This window comes from Ischnura elegans, chromosome 9, assembly GCF_921293095.1.
Source record: "Ischnura elegans chromosome 9, ioIscEleg1.1, whole genome shotgun sequence".
Lineage (NCBI taxonomy): Eukaryota > Metazoa > Arthropoda > Insecta > Odonata > Coenagrionidae > Ischnura > Ischnura elegans.
In genome coordinates this window covers 115049490-115071333 of record NC_060254.1, presented here as the reverse complement: position 1 = coordinate 115071333, position 21844 = coordinate 115049490, and the positions used below count along the sequence as shown (strand labels likewise).

The window sequence follows — 21844 nt, the reverse complement described above, 5'->3', positions numbered from 1 at the left end:
ATCTGAGAGCAACTCGTTGTCCTTCTTTTTATACAGCCACACACGGGCAAAAACGTTACTGAAATTAGCGTCCGCCATTTTGTGCTGCATCGACGATAAATGTTACAAGACAGTAAAGAAATCAGGTTAAAATAAAAGGAAAATAAATGTATTAATAATATATCATAGCTTTTATACAATAAATTTGCTTAAAATGATTCACTATCCAACATCCGTCGAGTACGGCAATTCCCGTGGCCAGCAGCCAGCTCCGGGCGGTGCCGCACGTTCGAAAAATCGATCTTAATTTCGGCGTCGCAGGTGGTCGCAGCTGCACTTCCGATTATCATAATCTACACACTTTGTACTATATGTGGTGTAAATATCTCGAGGTAACTCGGTGATCCTTTTTTTAAAATCCTACATAAACACAAAAATTCGACGAAAAACAGGGTCCGCCATTTTGTATCGTTTTGGTCACAATTACGACAACTAAGTCGTGAAAGTTGATGGTAATCGATGATAACAAACCGTTTAACAATTGTATAATTTTTTGTTGCTATTGAATTGCTACTAAAGGTGTGACATTAGTTTAAACATGCTGAATTTCGAAAAAAATTCAAAGCGGGCAATTTGCGCAAAATTTGTTCAACTTTGAGGCTATGTATTTTATATAAAAAATTAACATATGAAAAATATTTTGCGTCAAAAAATGCACTAATGTGTTGGCAACAACTGTGCAAAGTTTCAACTTCCATACTCAAAAAAACCATTTTCGAGGTTTTGTCCAGCTTTTTTCGATTTCAGCCCACTGTGCGCCGATCGGAAAATGTCACGAATTCCGAATGGGCCGATCACGGGTGGAATGGTTTGATTGAAGGCGGAGAAGCTTTTTCCGCGCGCAGAGCAGAGGGATTGGGCATTATTTAAAGTTCACTCCAGACGAGCACGAGCGAGGAAATTGGAAGACCCAAGTCGCTTCCTTTTCTGAGGCCTCCACACAACATTTAGTGTGGCGCGCCAACGCACTTTGCGCCACCTGAACTTTTTCACCCCCAAGAGACCTGGAGAAGGAAGAGCTGGGCACTTCGGGAGACTGAATGCTCGCGACGGCGAGATTCGAAAGAAACCCTTTTAGCATTCGATATGCTAGAAAAAGTTTAGTTATCAAAGACGAAATTCATTGAATTCGGAAAGAAAAATGATGGCGTACGTAATGAGGATACTTCAATCCTTATATTTTTAGGTTATATTTTATTCCAATTATCTGAACCGACTTATGAAACTCACATGCTTTCATTTAATCCGTGGCATTTATTAAAAATATATTAAATACTCTTCCAGAGACTAGCCGGAGTAGAGTAATAAATTTTTCATGAGTCTAATCGTGTAAATGACATTATATAAGCATTTATTAAAATGGTATTTAGATATGGCAGTTGCCAACATTGTCCGTATTTCATGCATAACCTAAGGTACGGTGGGCGGAAATTTTAGCTTTGATTGCACTAAAAATTGTACGATATTTGCACTAACTCCTGTGCTACTAGTTAAAAACGATGAGTTTCGTTGTAACAATAGCATCTTTAATTGCACAACGCGTCGTGAGGCCATAAATTAAATGGTAATATTACAGAATATGTAATGCAATCAATAATTATCATGTGCTTAGACGAGTACCTAATGTCCTAAGAGTCCTGGCAAATAGTGGGCATTTAAACGCAATTGCCAGAAAATGTTCCTGCTGATGCCTTTTTTATAAAGGCCGTCAGTCGCTGAGAGAGAATCATAAGGACATATTTTGAAAATTTCATCATCATAGCATATAATTCGTTCCCCCACCAACCTCCTTAAAATAGCACAAAGACATACTTGATCTTGTCCAAACGGTCGCTATCAGAATTCTCCGATAAATGGATTTCCCTCGCTGCCAACCACGGGCTCCGCGAAATAAATAACTTATCCTTTTCAAGGTGTCGAACTGACGGGCATCCCACAGATCTTATATCCCACGCCTACATTATCTTTAAATTGATTTAACTACAACGATTCTCGCAAATGAATGACAAATAGGTCTTGCTCAATATTTCGTCTCCTTTCTCAAAAATCATAATTGAATTTCGGAAGCAAACTAAAGAATGAGAAAAATGAAGAAATATATTTAAATTTTGTGCTGTTCTCAAAGAAACGTGCTCAACAACGGACTCCGAATAGTAAGCCCCAATATTTCCCATCGAAAGCTCTAAAAACGGAGGTAAAGTAGACCGGGAGAAAATTACAAGAAAAGCTAAGCGTGGTAGAGTAAATTGTATCCGTATGCATAGAGGAAGGAAAAACTCTATTTCGTGAAGTCAATCACAAGAAAATAATGGCATGAAATATAATTAACACGTATATTATAGAAACATATATATCATATTTTCTGAATGCAGCCATGAAGGTGAACGAAACGATTCCAATGATAACGACGTCATTCTGAATCACTCACGAAATTCCTTTGATGGGAACGAGAAGCTTCTTCTAGCATCAAAATTCCAGGATTCTTGAACATGTCCAGAAGGAAGCCATTGACTTCACAAGTGGGCGTAATGAGATCATATTGGCCATTCAAAAATGAGAGGAAGAAAGTCTAATCAAGTTACAGGAATCGTCTTTTACAAGAATCCTTTCATTAATAGTTAAATAAGTAAATTTTAGATTTTTAGTATGGATGAACGTTCATTTAAGACCTCTTACGGCTTAATTCATACTAAAAATTTGAATCGCCACGAATTAGAAATTAAACTCATCTAGATTAAAATTATGAGTGGTTTTCCAATGAAAATAGAGCCCTAAAATCTTACTGCTAACTAATGATTCGACTCTAGGAAAGGAAGTAGGTATTCTTAATTTTTTACCGTAGAGAAGCACAAAATTTTTGACTTAAAATTCCTTAAAATTAGCAACAGATACCCATTCGGCCAATTAAATTTCAACAGCATTATAAAATGTTAACTTGAAATAGGTACTTGAAAGCTGCGAGGTATATAAAATTATTCCCTTCACTTGCACGGTAAATACCAATACTCAGATACAACATGTTAATGCAAAGATTGAGAAATAGCATTTCCAATTTCACTCATAGCTATATACATCCTGAAATGAAGATGGAGCGTCAGGTCATTAAAATTAAGGCGGAAATGTTACCGTTGTATAAGGTATAATCGTTGCTGAGGGCAGCGGGAAATCTTAAAACCTGACGCTGAAAACAATTTCGGCTATTTTGCCGTTTAGTCCCAACTTTTCCCAAGAGATGCTGTTGAAAACATAGCGACCAGCATCGGCCGGGAATCGTAAGGACTGTCTCACCCCTGACGCAGTGAAACACACAAGAAGTTAGTACCACCCGCGAAATTTTAATCAAAGAATCTGTAAACCTCATTGCTACGTCTAAAAATTAAAGTTTCCTCTCAGGTCAGACGCGGTTTTATAGATTAGCGTTCTCTACTGTCCCGAAGTAAAGCGAACAGTTTGAAATCATGGGTTAAAATATTCGCAGCCACTTTTAGCCTCTTCAAAGGTAGTAATAACATGACGATTTCCTTGGAGAACATCTGTTTGAGAATTCAGAAGGGCGATTAAGCAGCTACTAGGAAAAATACACAACGCAGCGAACTTCGATTACGTATTTCAATCAAAGTTTTTAAAACTGTACCTAGATACAGTTTACTCAACTGTGATCCACTAGCAGCTAGGTATAGTTGCCCGAAGTCCACTTTCCCGATAACACGCTCGCGCTGATACCTGCAGAAATATGGAGCGAATGCAGCAAATGGCACAAGCGCAGTAGAAATACGATTATGAATGTGATTAAGGAAAGCAAGGTGTTGAGAAAGGCGGATTTCAAATTGAACCTCTTGAGTGATACTGTAGTGTAATTCAGCGCTGAGCAAAAAATCGACCCAGATTATTAAACATGGCAATTCTAAAGACTTGTATACAACCTCATCACCCTGCAATCCGTCGTGATTACACCTTAACGATGCGTTCGGAAGCAGCTTATTCACAAATGAGGACTATTATAGCATCCGGTTCAGTTCGTGCGGTGTTTCGTTCAAGATGCGGTAGTAGACCTAAACATACCATATATGATACTGATTTAATGAAAAAATAACTTAATACGTACTTTAAACCATAATATTATGCTAAAATTGAATTACGTAAAAACACAAGCAAAAATTAACGTAAGGCAACTTGAAGGAAAATAAGTTCTCCGGCAGTGTTCTGAAGACCAAAAAATTTACGGCTTTATTTTCATTACTATTCGTGCAGTGCACGAGACATTTCGCAGCAAGCTAATAGATTAGAGATGGGTCAAAAAGAACCGAACTGCAAAAACGAACTGTTCACTGAAATGAACCGGTTCGAAAATGAACCGTTCTCTAAAACACCCTGTTCACTGTTCATGTCGGCACTGCACAATTGCGGCGTACTCGGTACAGTAGGTATGATCATCAAGAGGCATTTTAAACTGCAGCTTACTCGAGCAAGTGAGTTGTGGGTACAACAGATGGCGGTTACGAGGGAGGCCATCCAAGGCCGCCGAAGTGCGTCGTAGACGACCGAGTCCCTCCCCTTCTTTCTCTACTATTCCCCTCCGTCGACGAAAACTAACAGGATAGCCACTGAACGGTTCGTTCTAACTAATATTTGAACTGATATTTAAAATATTAGTTCTTTCGAACCGTTCGAAATAACTAATATTTTAACTGATATTTAAAATATCAGTTTTTTCGAACCGTTCTAAATATAATATCAAATATTAGTTTCCTCGGGGCGTTCAGTTGGGATATCGCGTTCATCTTGATTTCGTATTTTGAACATTTGTGGATTTGTGGATGCATCTCCAAAAATATTGTTTAAAACGCGATTCATGAACTAAGGAAACGATTGAACTCATGATTGTGGAACATTTTTTTCGGTCCCTTTATCAAGATGATCTTTGGACTTGGTTTTTGGCGCCTACGATGATATTTTAATTTTTTAAGTGCGCTGTATTGTGCAATGTGGATGCATCTCCAAAAATGTTGTTTAAAACGTGATTCATGAACTTAAGAAACAATTAAAGCCTTTGGACTTAGTTTTTTCAGGTGCATCATCTAACTAGGAGTTAAATCGTTTCTTAAGTTCATGAATCGCGTTTTAAACAATATTTTTGGAGATGCATCCACATTTCACATCACATCGCACTTAAAAAATTTCATCGTAGGCGCCAAAAACTAAGTCTATAACTAAAAAAGAGTATTTATTTATTATAGTATTCTACCGATTAAGGTAGGTTTCCATGGAGTACTAAAGAGGTGATCTGGGAGCCTCCCTTTCCTTCCAGCACTGCCTTCTTTAATTCACTGTAAGGCCTACTCTCTTTCAATCTATCTAAAAATCCTATTCTTTTCCTTCCCCTCCCTCGTTTCCCCAACATTCTACCCTCCAACACCATTTTCAACATCCCCTCATCGCTAAGCACTAACTCCATCCAAACCTTCTGTCTTCTGCGCATCTCATCTAAAAGCTGCCTCTCCTCGCCAACCATATCCAGCACTTCGTCGTTCCTTTTCCTCTTCGTCCATTTCACCCTCTCCATTCGTCTCCATACCCACATCTCGAACGCCTCCAATCTTCTCTCGTCTTCTTTCCTCAGAGTCCATGTTTCCGCACCGTAGAGAGCTACACTCCAAACCAAACTCTTCACTAACCGTTTCTTTAAACTCTTACACAACGATCCTCTCAGAAGCTCCTTCCTGCTCATGAACGCCTCCTTCGCTAATGCTATTCTCTTCCTGATGTCCTTACTACTGTATCCGTTTTCCTCTAACGTACTGCCTAAATAGTTGAATTGCTCAACCTGCTCAAGTTTTTCACCACCCACCTTTATCTTGAGTCTCACATTCCTCGCTCGTGATGCTTTACAAAACCGCATTACCTTAGTTTTCTTGTGATTAATCCTCATCCCAAACTCCTCGCAACGTTCGTATAACGCATCCACTAGGGTTTGAAGCCCCCTTGCTGACTGACTGATCAACGCCTGGTCATCCGCGAATCTCACTGATTTGAACATCATTCCTCCCACTTTTATCCCAGCTTCTAACTCATTCCACGCTTCCCTTACCATCTCTTCAGCATACACGTTAAAGAGCAGTGGCGATAGAGGACATCCTTGCCTCACACCTCGGCCAATGCTTGCCCACCCAGATTCTCCGTCCGCTATCCTCACTTGCGCAGTCTGGGCCATATACAGATTACAAATCAGTCGTCTATCCCTCCAGTCTACACCTATTCTCTTGAGAATATCCATTAACTTTACCCAGTTCACCCTATCAAACGCTTTTTCAAAATCCACGAAACACACATATACGTCCTGCTCATATTCTAGGTTCCTCTCCACGAGGGCCCTCATTATTGCTATTGCATCACGAGTTGACTTCCCTTTTCTGAAACCAAACTGATCTTCGCCCAAATACTCGTTTGCCCTCGCCTCCATTCGTCTGTTCAATATCCTCAGCACCACTTTAGCCGCATGGGATATTAGGCTGATAGTCCTATAATCTCCGCATTCCACAGCTTTCTTCTTTTTCGGAAGCGGAATTAAAACCGTCTTCACGAAATCCTCTGGCCAACATCCCTCCTCATAGATTTTGCGCACTAAATCGAAAAACCTTTTCTTACCTTCCTTCCCTAGGTTCTTCAGAAGCTCACACGGGATGTTGTCCACGCCTACTGCTTTCCTAGCCTTCATATCACGGAGTGCTCTCTCTATTTCTGAATCTAATATCTCCGGCCCAAGATTATCCTCCTCCACTGCACTTTCCTCCTCTAGAGTCAATCTCTCTGGTCTGTTCGTTCCGTCATACAGGTCCTCCACGTATTCCTTCCACCTACCCTGTACCTCTTCTCGCTCGGTTAGCATCCTCCCATCTTTAGCCTTAATTTTAGACATGGCTTGTCCTCTTTTGCCGCCCGATAGCGACTTAACTTTGGCGTACAACGCGCCTACTTCTCCATCCTTCTGGAACTTTTCCATTTCCTCGCACTGTCTTTTCCACCAAGCCTCCCTTGCCCTCTTAGTTTCACGTCGTAATCGATTATTCAATTCCCTATACATTCTTTTGCCCTGTTCTGTGTCCACGTTCTTCCACTTCCTCCTCTCCTCCATTTCATTTACCATTGCCTCCGTTATCCACGGCTTCTTTATCCTTCTACTGTCAACGTAACCAATTGACTTCTCCGCCGCTTTGACTATTCCCGTTTTTATATTATCCCATCTTTCCTCTACCGTCTTGGTACTTTCAATCTCCCGTATACTAATGTCCACTAGCTCCTGATATTCTCTCCTCATACTCCCCTTCAGGGCTTCTACGTTCCATTTCTTCGCCTTCCTAACTTTCATAAGTCTTTTGAATCTTACGTTGCATTTCATGAGCACTAGATTGTGGTCCGAATCCGCATCCGCTGCAGGGAAGCTGCGCGAGTTTTTCACACTGTTCCTAAACCTCTGTCTTACCATAATGTAGTCTATTTGATATCTCCCCGCATCCCCTGGACTTTTCCACGTGTACCTTCGCCCTTTATGATGATTGAACCACGTGTTTGTGATGAATAATTTGTTTCTCCTACAAAATTCTGCTGCTTTCTCGCCCCTGTCGTTCCGTACTCCTAGACCAAAATTTCCTATTTCGTTTCCATCCCTCCCTTCCCCCACTGAGGCGTTCCAGTCCCCCATCACTACCAGATTTTTCTTACCCGGTGTGTCTCTAATTATTTCCTCGAGCTGTTCATACACCTCGTCTACTTCTTCCTCCCTATGATTGCTAGTGGGCATGTAAACCTGGACCACCACAAGGTTGGTGGGCCGCGCCTCAATTTCTACCACCAGAATCCTATCGCTTACCTGGTCAATACCTACCACACGCTTACCCATCTTCCCGTTTAATACTAAAGCTACCCCTCGCTGGCTTTCTTCCCCCCCACTATATATAACCCTATACCCATCACTCCAATAGTCCCCCCCATCCCTCCACCTCACCTCGCATAATCCTAAGACGTCTATCCTCCCTTTATCCATTTCCCTTTTGATATTTTCTAATTTCCCCGCCCTCATCATAGTCCTCACATTCCACGTCCCTACATTTAAAGCCGACTTCTTCTTCTCCATCTTCTTGGTCTTCTTTTCTTCCTTCTTCATTGCTGCTGTTGATGATGATGATGATGATGATGATGATAAGTCTCTGCAAGGATTTCGCATGTTGACGACCCCGAGGACCGAGTATATGATGACAATATAAAATGTGTACATTGTATCCACTATTTATGTTTTTCTTAGGTTGGTCGTACAGATATTTACTTTTAACTGGTTTAATCTATATTTTACCCTGCGTCGCTTAATTAAGAGTTCTCAACTGATGGTAGTGGGAAACACATATTTGGCTCCAAATTACATCAAATTACTTGTTTGTATCTGCAAACTTTGGCAAGCTTGTAATAACCTATTAACTTCACAGTGGCATTATAATGACATGTATTTCCAAAGTCGCACATTTATCTAACCGCAGTTTGACTGCGAAACTTACCGACTTTCATTTTCCAGAGAACTGATTGTCCGCAAATCTTTAATGGTTTTTCATGGGACCAAGTAACTGAGTAACGTCGACGAGAAATTCGGATGTTAGGTGAGTCACTCAAGGGCTGATAGTTTTTCTTATCAAGCTGCAAACCGGAAACATGAAGAGTACTAGTTCCCCTTTGTAAACATTCCTTATTATTACCCTTGATGGGTTGTGGTTTATGTGCCCGGACCTTTTTTGGCCAATCAAAATGATGCCGATTCTCTGAAATCAATCTTGCATATCCAATCGGCATATCCAATGAAAAGTTTCATGAAAAAGGGTGACATTTTGATTCTAGATGGAGAATTTCAGGATGTTGTGTCATATTTAGAAGATAATTTAGAGTTCAGTGTGCTGATGCCGACGAGGCAAGCGAGCTCAGTTAACGACTTAAGAATTGAATCAATTTTGATTCGTGGCTAAATTAAGACGGGTAGTTAATGGCAGAGAGGAGAATGGTAATATCAAGGAAAAATATTATTGGAATACAATAAACTATAATTTTAATTTATAATTAACTTACAGCGAATGGCATATGGTGCATGAGGCAGCATATTGACATATCGCTGTGATTGTCGTAATGGGAATAGAAGAATACGGTGTTGCGCTCATATAGCAGCAACAATTTATTATTTATCCAATGGACAGTACCAAGATAAAATCACAAGACCGGCCGTGATTTTAACTAGAATTGTTTTAACGGATAAATGAATATTCAGCGGAAGACGAATAACCTTTCAAGACCGATTTTCATTGACATCCTGGAGTCGTAATAAAATTGTATAGTGAAAATTCACCGAAAATGTATCTGTTTTGCTAGATACTGATCACCAGATTTTTTTTATTTGCATGCCAACTGGAAAAAAAGTTGAAACTCATTATTTTTTTCATTTCAGCAAACAGCTATCAATAACTTATGATTAAATCCCAATGGTTTAGCATAAGTGAGGTAATTTGAATTGATTTATATCTGATAAGAAGGACATTGAAAAAGTTCAATAAATTCTCATGGTTCGTTTATTACTGTAAAATCAAACCAATTCTAACGTTTGAGAGGAGTGACGGAGGGGGTTGGAGGCCGGGAAATTCTTTTAAGCATACTCGGGCGTTTTCAAGGGCAGAGTAGCCATTTTCGGCACTAGTATCCATACATTTCTGTCCCTGTATCGGTAGAATACTATAATAGATATAAAGGGGTGTTGTGGAGGGCCAGAGCGTAGAGCCAAATGGCCAAAATCGCATATTTTAATCGCATTTTTCGCGATGTTCCACCGGCTAAACATTATTTCTTCAACACGCCAGCCGAAAGGTATTAAATAACACCTCTAGAAAACGTTTTTTTCTTTTTGGCCCTCTCAAACGTATATTATAAAAACATGCTTTAGAAAGTATCAAATCGACGCCATATCTTCTTGTCTCGCTCAAAGTTCTTGAAAACAATTCGAAATCTGCTTCATTAAATAAGGTTTCCAATGCGGTAAACCGCATTAAGAAATATGCCTTCTTGACCGAGATATAAAAAAAAGTGAATTTTGTATTTTTTATCTAGCCGGCCCTGGTAGGCATCTAGCGGGCTGGAAATGTGGGGAGGTTTGTTGTATTTGATCCCAAATCGCATGACTTAAGTATGGGAAAATCCTGGAGGGGGGACTTATCACCCTCATTATCCGGCTATGCCCTTCGTCACGGGAACACCTTATGGGGTTGCGAGCATGATTCGCTCAGACTGAAAACACAGGGAGTCAAATCGAACCCTAAACTGTATGACCAATATGTTTTTACCAAATAGGTTCCTGTTACCGTTGGACGGTGGAGCAACGGGTCGTGGGATTTCAGCCCATCCACCATGCGACTGTATCCCGGGCGAAGCCAAAGAAACACAGGCTTGAATCTCTTAAGATATTCCTAAGTCAACACTCGTGAGATTGGCTCGACGAAACTCTCCATTCCGTTGTAAAATTTGCTATTTAGACCTTAAATAGTGACGTATTTCGTGCCTCCCTTTATAATCTGTCCCGTGCTATTCATCGTCCCTTGCCTTCCTTCCCGTCCACCTGCCCTTCCACGCACTTTATCATTACTATTAACTTATCGATCCATTCCACCTTCATCATTATTCGGCTGCTCCGCATTTTGAGAATTCCACTCTCGACGTCACTGCTGCTTTCAACGCCCTAGCTCGCTCTTACAAAAAAATCATGCCCCTTATGTAGTATCTGATGGGTTGTATACCTTCTTATGTGCATGTGTGTACCTTACTTCTATGTCTGTATTCCTATGATGAATATTTTTATGATTAATATGCCCTAGAAAACTTAAAAATGCCTCCAGATTACTTCAGCAGACTCGCATTCAAGTATAACCGATTTGCTTAATTTACATGCACTCAACAAACGTGTTTGATCAATATGGCTACTGCTGTCTTCAAGTTAAAACACCAAAACACCTTCCAGGAACCTGGACCGTTTTCAGCCGCGTGTCAATAGGTTTAGACTTGAAGGGAAGTGTAGACTTAACTGGCAATTAAGGGAACATATATGGCGTAGAGGAAATGACGGTATAGATAAACTAAGGGGAGGGAATCTAAATACATCGAGAGGGATGGAAATAATACCGATCTGCTTGCGGAGCAGGGATGGAAATATTTAAGATATTTTGACATCCACCACATTTGATGGCCAACGTGCTCCACGGTCACAGCAACGGAAGAAAAAAGAATTGACATCCTTCCATAGTGCTATTCATTACAGCAAAAAAGAACGCTTCAGGTTAATCAGTATCTTAAATATCAATTGCCAACACTTCCATTGCCATATTTAGTGCGGTATTAAAACAGATAAGTGCGAAAATTACATATATAAATGACATATTTGATACATGATTGAGCTACAATAGAAGCCCAAGAGAATTTTTACATTGCAGTGAAATGCATTGAAGTGTACCCATTTTTAGTACATTCTTTAGGATTCTGTAATTCAGCCAAAGCTGAAGTTTAGGCATAGGTAAGAACTATGAGGGAAATTTCTCGCTAGAAGTATTCTGCCTCAGCTGCTACGATGTAAAGGATTACTGGCTCAAATTACAGATCCGAATACTGCTTTTATGAAAATTATGTCCGTTATAAATTAATAAAAAATAAAAAAATCCGGTAAAAGGGAAGAACGACAGAAGAAGGCCTCGAGAAAGAAACATAGAGCATGCGACGAATGATTCATAGCATAAATATTTTATGGATAAGTACTGAAAGTCAAGCTGATGGAAGAAATGCCTGAAGAGCTAGGTCAAACCAATCGTTGAATTGCTGAGTGACGATAATGATGATGAAACATTAATTAAATGAATTAGAGTTGACGCATCAATATAAGAAATGAGAGGAGAGACACAATCACACACTGGAATAAGAGATAGCTTTCACGATTCCGATTTTCTTCATGGGTGGCCGTCGAACACAAGATCTTTCACATTCGCCGAGATATATTCTGACGAGTAATTGTGACGCACGGATTGAATAATTCAATGTGCTCCCTTGCTTACTCCACGACCCTAGTCGGTGAAATTTATTCTCGTCGGCGTCGACGAAGAAATGTGGAGAGGCATGAAATAATTAAAATTCTTCGAGATCGCAATTCATTTCGGGAGGACTTGTTTTATTTTCCTTCCAACCCCTCCCACCCCCACGACCTCCTCCCCGCCTCCTCCCCCCGTGTGCATTGAATCGATAAATGTATTATTCCCTCCATTTTCCTATCGCCCCAACACCCCCTCCCCACACCCCCCTCCCGCCCCTGAATCTCTCACGGAAAATATTGGCCCTCCCACCCCCACCTCCCAACATTGGCACCGATTCGTGTCGCCCAGCAAAGATTGTGCTGATTGTGCTAACAAAGACTTGGCTGATTAACGTGTCATTGATTCTGAGAGAATCGATCGGCTGAGATCATAGCTGCCTAGACAGGAAGGTCACCGCTTGTTTAAGCCTCTATATCGGGGAAAGCGCCACAACCTTGCTGGAGAAAAGCTTTGACCTCACAATTCTGGAGGAAATAAAAATACAAAAGCAGTCGTATGCTCTATATTTATCACCATTTTTAGGAAGATTTATCGAAGTAACGCCCGCCTTTTGAAGAAGATAAACGAATTGCTGAATATCTTTGCAATAGCCTACCCCACGCGAGTAAACCAATAAACTCCTAATGCATAAGTATAGAAATTACTGAATCACGTAGTATTACCGCCATGAAAACAATGGAGGGTAAAATGATGAGGAAAGGAACTCACTTCACAGTGGCCTTTCTGGAAATAGTTGTAGGGTAGTAACCACATTCCTAATGACGAAGTGAGTACCACTTTTCATGAAAATATTATCGAATACTCTGGATTATTGAACTAATAATAACCAGTACAAATCGCTCCTTCGGAAAAAAACATTATGGACGAGCATACCGTATATATACTGATAAGCACCGCATCTGCATATTTCAAAGACATGAGGTGATACACAGATCTCTAATCGTGCAGAATCCACAAATCTTTAGAGGTCAAGGCTAATATTGACCGACGTCGAATCCAAATCTTTCACGATGGTTATTCCAGTTCGTGTTCTCCACAGCGATGATTCAGTCCTACTACAGCTAAAACACTTTGAATTCGTTCCGCGTTGAATAAGAATGAAAAAATAGCGGCCCGTTCGGCGGCCGGAATAAACCCTGAGGGCAAATGATAGAAAAATAAACAGGAGGGAATCAGTGAGATTCGGGGACCGTTCCTGGAATATAAAACATCCCCAGTGTTGGAATCACAGTCACCAGTTCCGCGCGGAAAATTGCTCGTATCGGAATGGGACCGACTTTGAGTCGAGATGATTTGATCGATAAGGGACGAACGCATAACTCTGTCGCGTAAACATTAGTGAAGTACACATAAGCTGCCACGGAAAAAAATCGCATTGATCTTTTGGAGATCCAAACGCCCACGGTTCGATTCCAGCGGAATATATCACTCGGAGGATGATTTTGAGCCATTAAGAAAGGTATTTGTTATCAATGCATTAGTTAGAACTTTCATGTGTCAAAAATAAACTGCGATTAAGCGTTGGAAACAATGGACTATTTTTCATTACTTATCTCACTCTGCAGATATTTCATTGCGAGGGAGGAGTCTACCTGTCATCAAGGTGCTGACGTTTACCTGGAAATAAATTGAAAAGGAGAGAATTAGATAAGGCGATAGCAAAGTTTGGACACAATGGTGGGCAATGGAATTTTCATGGAATGGAAACTCAAATTTTCAATGGAGATATGTTGAAAGAGGTGATATGTTTCTGTTTCAAAGACTCAGTCGGGTTCGATTGTCAAGACTAAAAAGTATATATCACTAATAAAGAGTTAGCCTCACATAAATAACCACAATTATTTATCCTGCAGATTTAAAACACACCACAAGCTAACCGGTTATAGTATGGTTAAAATGTGTAATTCCTAAGCTAAAAGTGATCAAATTGTGAAACAATCAATGCTTATCGTTATTTTATTTGCCAGTTTTAACAAATTGAGGTAACATGACTATAAAAATCACAAAATACACTACTTCACCAAATACGTACATGATAACGATTAAAGTAAAACAGAAATTAAGTCAAAATAAAAATAAAATACTCACTAGACTTGCATGCTATTTAATTTGATCTGCATTTAAAGGCGCCTGAAATAATTTTATTGTATAACTGATAACTTAAGGCTTTACTTTTTGAAACCTCTCCATACTGGAAATAAATCAATAAAACTGTGTTAGGTTCACTATTAATTAATAATGGGCACGACCTGGGTCCCGTAACTTGGTTACATCGTCAGGTGACTGACCTTCTTGCCTTTAACAGGCGATAGCATGTATTTACCATATTTTTTTACCTCAAGTGAATCTGATTTACAGAGACTACGACGAAAAATATGACCTCGGAAACTCAATATTTTAAATAATTGCACTTAAACAATCATTTTGCACCACATTTGCTAAAACTTTAGTTGGATGAGTAGTATAAACAACTAGATATTATTAATCAACAAGATATTATTAATCAATCCTAGATCAAAGATATAAATCACCCACTTTATCGATGAAAGCTTTAATGCATCGTACCCTCAGAATTACAGGATTACAAAAAATGAAGATTTATTGCAAACACACGATTACGAGACACACACTATAAATAAGCTGGGCCACTATGATGGCCGCATCATTAAACAGGCTTTTTTACTTGGCTCCCCTTTCATGCACCTACGCCCTCTCCAAAAACCTCAATCCATTTAAAGGTGTGTTTGGTTCGTGGGAACTATTGAGAGCGAAATCCCTTCGCAACCACAAAACAATTCCACATGAAAAAATCTTTCTTCTTCTCCATGAATGTTTTTCCTTCCGCTATCATAACTTTTCCCTTTCGAAAGGAAGAGGGTAGTTTTGTCTGAGCCCAATGTAACCCACGCGAACAAAGAGACGAAGGACTCTCGCACCTCTGACCCTTTCTCACACCGCAATCCGACCGATGAGAGAAGAGACAGTGGACCGGAGGGAAAAGAAATAAAGAGAGAAGCATTCAAAACATCATCCCTCTGCACACACGACCACTCCAACCCCCGAAGCATATCCCGCCTTCAAAGGTTCCAGCGAAATGTTTCCCCCGACCAAACTAAACCGCAGAGAGATTCCGAAATCCACTTCTGCAGGTCATTCCTCTGAGCTCAACTTAGACATTTCTCCATGCAGATCATGGGTTGGCAATTCCTCCATGCGTAAGGACATGCGTATCTTCAAACTGAAATGACTGCGCGAGTTGCTATCACCAATTTTCCCCCGACAAATGTTTACTGATGTAACAATTTTGTGCTACCTGTCATAGGGGCCTATTACGTAACTTTGACTCGGAGCTAGAGCTATCTGTAACTCCGCCCGGATTTGTTTTGATTTGTAGCTCCAACTCTATTGCGTACCGGCAGGAGTTACGGAAGTCTCGGAAAGAATGCGGAGCTACAGTGGCTCTGGAAAATTCGGAAAGCAAATCTCCAGAAATGAGTCAACCAATAGGAGCTAGGTATCTGATAATAAATGTTTCTGAGCCGACGAATTTAACGTGAATTTCGGAATGGAGTCCCAAACTTGTATTTCGTAAGTTAACGTGAAATAATTAATATAAACTACATTGTTGGAATGTTTATACTATAAAGCTTATTCATATACAGTTATATGTCATCCATTGTATACAGTCATTCATTTATCGTCGAATGCAAACCTATTCTCTGCCCATGTTGCTATTATGGCAGTGAATACAATTTTAGATACCGGCAAAGGTCAGAGAAAATGAGCAGGAAGCAGTGCGCGGTGCTCACTAATTTTATGAGTGACCACAGAAGCTTTGCCCCTGGCGTATTCCAACCTCAGAGTACTCTGAGATTCCAACCCCTATGAAAAAATTGTATAAACCTGTTTCAAAATTTTATACAATCTTATACATCGCCATGGCAATGTATAAAAATTTGAAACAGGTTTAAACAATTTTTTCATAAGGGAAGGGATAAACGGGGAGGCAACAATAAATAAAATGTGGGGTGACAAACCTTAATATTTTATCCACAATTAACAAAAATGTGCTACTGAGATTGACAGATGCCTACACAGTACGAAGATATTTGTACACACACCAACACATATATTTAATACCAATAATGAAAATAAAAATGCCTTATGGCAACTCCAGCCCGATTACCTTCGCTTCTCAACTGTCATTTGCCATGTCTGCCGTCGGAAGGTCGGAATCTGAAGGATTTGGCAATGGATGGACCAATAAACATATATTGGGGAAGTATGATGAGGGTGTTTGTGGAGTATATAAGAAGAAGGAGGCATCTGGCATTAGAAAGGAGGCGAATAAGGGGTTCCGACAATCCGATCGAATTAGATGAAGACTATTTTCGAATGTTTTTCAGAGTGTCGAAAAACATTTTTCAATATCTCTACCGATCTCTGGGACCCACACTAAGGAAACGCAGTATATCTCAGATGCAGAATAAGAAGATTCAACATTACACACGCCCATAGTGATATAATGAAAATTCTTAAATGATATTTATGTTTTTCCACGCTTAGTCCAGAATCTCTGCGTTTCCTTAGTGTGGGTCCCAGAGACCGGCAGAGATATTGAAAAATGTTTCGAAGCGCCACGCTATCTACCCGTGTCATCACCAGCAGCTCTTCTCCTTCCCGAGACATTGGTAAAATCTTAACTGTTGGTTATTCTGGACGCACAAATTCATTAATACCTCATGCCTTTTGCTTGAATTGATTTGGAAACTGGGTTTTTGAATGGAAATAAACTTTGGGTAAAAACTTAAAATACTTGTGTGTGATTATTCGCTTCCCGACACCAAGGGCAAGAACCCGCACGCATTACAATAACATTACGCATCCAGCCATCTTGAGAATGACTTACAGAAATAGGCATAGAAAAAAATAAAATTCTGTGTAGAAATAAGGCAAAAATGCAGGCTCACTTGACATTATTCAGTGAGATTGAGGAAATTTTTCCTCACATTCAAATTAATTCATTTCATTCTCTGATAAAACTGGTTAATCTAAAGGAAAGCATTCTTATTTAATGAAATGGAATTGGGCTGTGATTACTACTGACCGTGCATCAACCGAGAAATAGATTTAACATAAATTTTAAAGCCTTGCATGTCTGATTATATGTATTTATATTTTCCTAAATAATGCAAACTTCCAAGAGACATTCCATTTCTTGTAACTAATCGCGATTCCAAGTCGAGTTGCGCCACTAAAAGTTTTTGAGAAGCATTGCAACACTACGGAAGTTATAATAAACCAATTAAAATGCGAGCGAAGCGAAAGAATAAATTCAAGTTTCAACGGGGCGCAGAAGTTGGTAAGAACACGATGCTAGTGATATTAGGTATAAACTATCCTTCATAGCAGCAAAATGACAAAAATACCCTGAATAATATTGAGGTCCTACCTTAATTAACTTGAAGCCTTAATCAGGGTCATTCCTTCCTCCGGTGGCTGGAGATGTCCGATGGAGATAATCCTCGGGCAGGGGCAGAAGGGGTCACACAAGGTTTCATCGTGAGGGACACTTCAAAGAGTAATCAGCGAACACGTTAACACGCTTAGGAACACGCAACCACGACATAAAGAATTACACTAAAGGCGTGGATGCAGATCAACTGAGAATAAGGGCGACACTAACACTACTATCATGAAGACGACACATACACGACGTTTACAGTGGATAGAATACACGCGACGCGTAGAAGACATCCTGGGCGTTAATTCTGGTTGCTCCTTCGATAAGGGTTTACATTAACTAATCATAAAAAAATAAGATTCACTTATTTCACCACCGACACGAGTTATCGAACGATAATAATAATAACAGGAACAAAGCACTCGGCGATCGTTCAGGCGATGGACTCGCCGTCCGGCATATGTCGACGGTCTGAATGACGCGTGTGAAGTGCACCACCCTCTCGACTCGATAAGGAAGGACACACCTGTTTTAAGGCGAGACGCAATGAATCACCAGTTGGGAGGGGGGTGTGTTTGAAATATGCTCAGAGGTAGAATGTCTCCGAGAGTCAAAGAGGTCCCTCCGGAAGCCCTGCGGAAGAAGTAAATGTAAAGGCCGTTTTACACGGTACACGGAATTGCGCAGTCTGACGTACGTGTGAAGGCGCAATCAAAATTGCGTCGTTTAACACAAAAATTTCAGCCTGAATTAACTATCTCAAACTATTTTCTTTAAGAATAATTTGTAACAATTTGTTTTGCCCATATAAATCAGCTAGCCAATTAAAACCTTGGGTGGAGTAAAAAATAACAGGAATAACATTAGGATACATTCTTGAAATTTTCATTTATTTTGATCTTTATATTAGAGAAGCTGTATTTATAAAATATATATTTTCTCAGTAAATGCCAAATATTATTGGAACCATTCAATAATTTAATTATTTTTTCTGCTTTCCTTTCTAAGTGTCCAGAGACTCGCAAATATACTCACAATATAGATAATAATTACTGTAGTAATACAACCAATTCTACACACATAAGGTAAGAAATAAAACAATATCAATTAAGGTCAATTCAACACCACTGACATTCTTTAAATATGACTGATATTTGACTCGATACCGAACTTAAATTTATAAGTCTTTCCGAGAACTCCTTTCAAGTGGCAGATGAGTTAGGGTTTGGAATATCAACACGGCGAACATTCATGCGTCAAAGAATCGGGAAGCAACGTCCTCTTGAATGCCTCATTCCCTCCAAACAGTCAAGATTCGGAACACTTTAAAAACTGCGGCTGTCGTACAGAAAGCGTTACACGGTTGTTAAACGAATTGAGTTGCGAGCCGCTAGAGACTCGGAGAGTGCGCGCTAGGCTTAGATTGCATGAGATATTGAGAATGGAGATCTTCAATTGTAAGAGCGACACGGATATCATCATATTAGAATCCCACTACAGTTCCAGGTACGACCAAAGCGATAAAATAAGTGAGATATTTAGGCGAAGGGATAGGTGCGAAATTCGTTATCTCCCACGCGCGACAAAGGACTTTAATTAATGCAAGGCGTGATTTCGTCAGAACATTTCCTTTATAAATGGATACGGCGGGTGTCCTGACAGCCCCTGCCACACGCCTATTGAGGCAGCTTGCGGGGTAGTATGCAGATGTAGATGACCAACATAAAATTTTTACTGATGAATCTGCTTACTACGTGTGCATAGTAGTCTTTATTTATCAAAGAATAAGCAAAAACCCGTCGTTTTTGAGTCTTGAAAATCCCAAATATCCTATATCCACAAAACCCTTCGGCAGACCCCCGGTCCCCCCCCCCTTTTGTCCAAACTTAGATCCGCCCTTGGTAACAGGTGTATCACGGCAGATTTTGCAGTAGTAGATCGTTTCTTTCCCTTGTTTGACTTACGTATACTTATTGAAAATAGAAACTAAGCGCACAAATACTTAAAATACACGTCCAAAACGAACTAAATAATAAACGCAATTAGTAAGAGAAGAAAGAACGCACGGGAAGTTCACTCGAAACGCGTCACAAGACGGTATTTTTTAAACTAGTAAAATGAAAATATGAATTTTCCAACGTACCTGAATCTGTACTTAAACTCTCATTGTGCAGTAAACCGATGCAGGAACCACTGTTCTTGTTCGCTCAAGCACTTACGTTTATGAAATCTAATTAACACAAAAGTTTTTTTTTCTTCTCATTTCTTTTCTGCGCACCACTTTTGTGAACACTTTTCATATTAACACTTAAATTGAGCATGAAACCTTCTCACTTGTCAAACCAGCTTTCACCGTTGGCATTCACTGAACTACTGAGGATTCAGTCGGATTTCGCAATCTACGTGACGGGAAAAAAAAGAATATTTTTTGCTCTGCGCGCGCAACCTACCCCCTCCCATAACGCTTCCTTCCTTTCCTCCAGCCCTGGGAGAACTACTTTGTGCTGATTCCCACGGTAATAGATACCCCCTATTAAAAAAACCAGAGGAGTGAGATGTGTCACCATACCCAGACATATTATCTGATATTTTTCTGGAAGAATTAATTACGGTATTTATTACTTGCGGGGATATCGGTTTTCGCTACGGAGCTGAGATTTTGGGAAGAGCGGACGAGGGCAAAAAAAGAGGAGACAGAAGGTATGGATGGGGCTAGTATCTAGCGGGGGTGTTGAAAACGACGCACAGTGGGCGGAAATCGAAAAAAGCTTGACAAAACCCTAAATTTTCACTTTTATTTTGGTAAACAAAAATAGTACAGTCCGATAGATCCGTCCAAGGATCAAGGAACTATGGCTATTTAAATATTTGGTTCACCCAATAAATCATTAGAAGCTGTTGAAGACGAGAAAAAATTATAAAAAATTTCAATTCTGAATTTCTGCTAAAATCGAGTATTTACTTTCGCTAGTGAGCCGTTAATATGGTTTTCCATAAATTTTAACGCATATTTTCTAAAAGAATAAATCTTTCCTAAGAATAATAAGGGATAGTTTATTTATTTTTATCAATTTTTAATCAATAATCAAACATTTTAAATTGCATTGTTTTTGGACTATTTTTGACATAAAGTGGAAAATAACTTGGGGGGCGACGAGACTCGATAGTAAAATTCATATGGAAAGAAAGACCTGAATCTTCACTAAATGATCCATCAAAAATGCAACTCTGATAAACATTGGTAATCGCAGAATTATCTTCACTGTAAATAGGAAGCATTTCCAACTCGTAATAACTTCCAATTTTTATTCTTATGAATATTATTCTGTATTCTATTGAGGCTATTCATAGCGCAACCTCGAGCAAGCGAGAAATCTCATCGTTATTTGGTTCAGTTAATTATATCTATCTTCCGCACATTTCCCAGCACAATCGCAGACAAAACCACACTCTGCAGAAACCTTAGATGTTGTTATTCTAAACAACAACCATCGGTGTTTCGTGGACAAACTCTCCTCTTTCCTTTTCATCGAGAGAATGATCTTCAAGCGTCTTTTTTTTATTTTCGCCGCTCCAATGTAATCCTCCCGAACGGCGAACGATCATTCGAAGCGGACCTGCTGCTATTTATTCCGCACTCGATCGGGAGGGGGGGGCGTCGAGAGTCGCTTTCAACGGGGCACTCGCCCAATCGCCGAAACAAAAAAGAAACGAAATGGAATCGGCAAAGAATTGGCGCGCTGGAGAGGCGAAAATTCGAAAGGCAGATCCTGTTATATTTGTCGGGGCCCCGAAGGCCCTCTCAGGAAAAGGCCCAACAATCGGCGGTTGACGCCTCCGGGTGCGTCCAGCACGCTCACTGTAGGACCCCTCCAACGCACGCAGCGAACACTCCAGGGGCCTTGAAGAGCAGCAGCACACAAGACACAGTCCGTGTGGAAGCCAACACAGCTGCCGCCGCCGCGGTAGTCCAGAACTCTCAGTACATCTCCATTGATTGCGAAAGGAGAGAGTCTAAATACAAGAAGGAAGAGAGCAGCTTTGTTCATACGGATGAGCCAATGGGTTTGCATTTTTTTTAAGAATTCAAAGAGCCATTTAATTTCCATAGCTCAAGCCTTCTTCCTGAATTTACATTGATAAAAATCGATTTAAATAGTGTATTTTATCCATTACATGAATTCATAAA

At 40.0% G+C, this 21844-nt stretch overlaps 1 long non-coding RNA gene across 2 annotated transcripts in view; it reads right to left on the bottom strand.

Annotated features, from left to right (window-relative positions):
- Positions 1–18143, bottom strand: part of LOC124164842 — a 75136-nt gene extending 56993 nt beyond the window's left edge. For both annotated transcript variants that reach the window (XR_006866098.1, XR_006866099.1), the window contains exon 1: positions 17644–18143. This is a non-coding gene — a long non-coding RNA (uncharacterized LOC124164842). The remainder of the gene's footprint in view (positions 1–17643) is intronic.
- Between the last annotated feature and the right edge of the window lie 3701 nt (positions 18144–21844).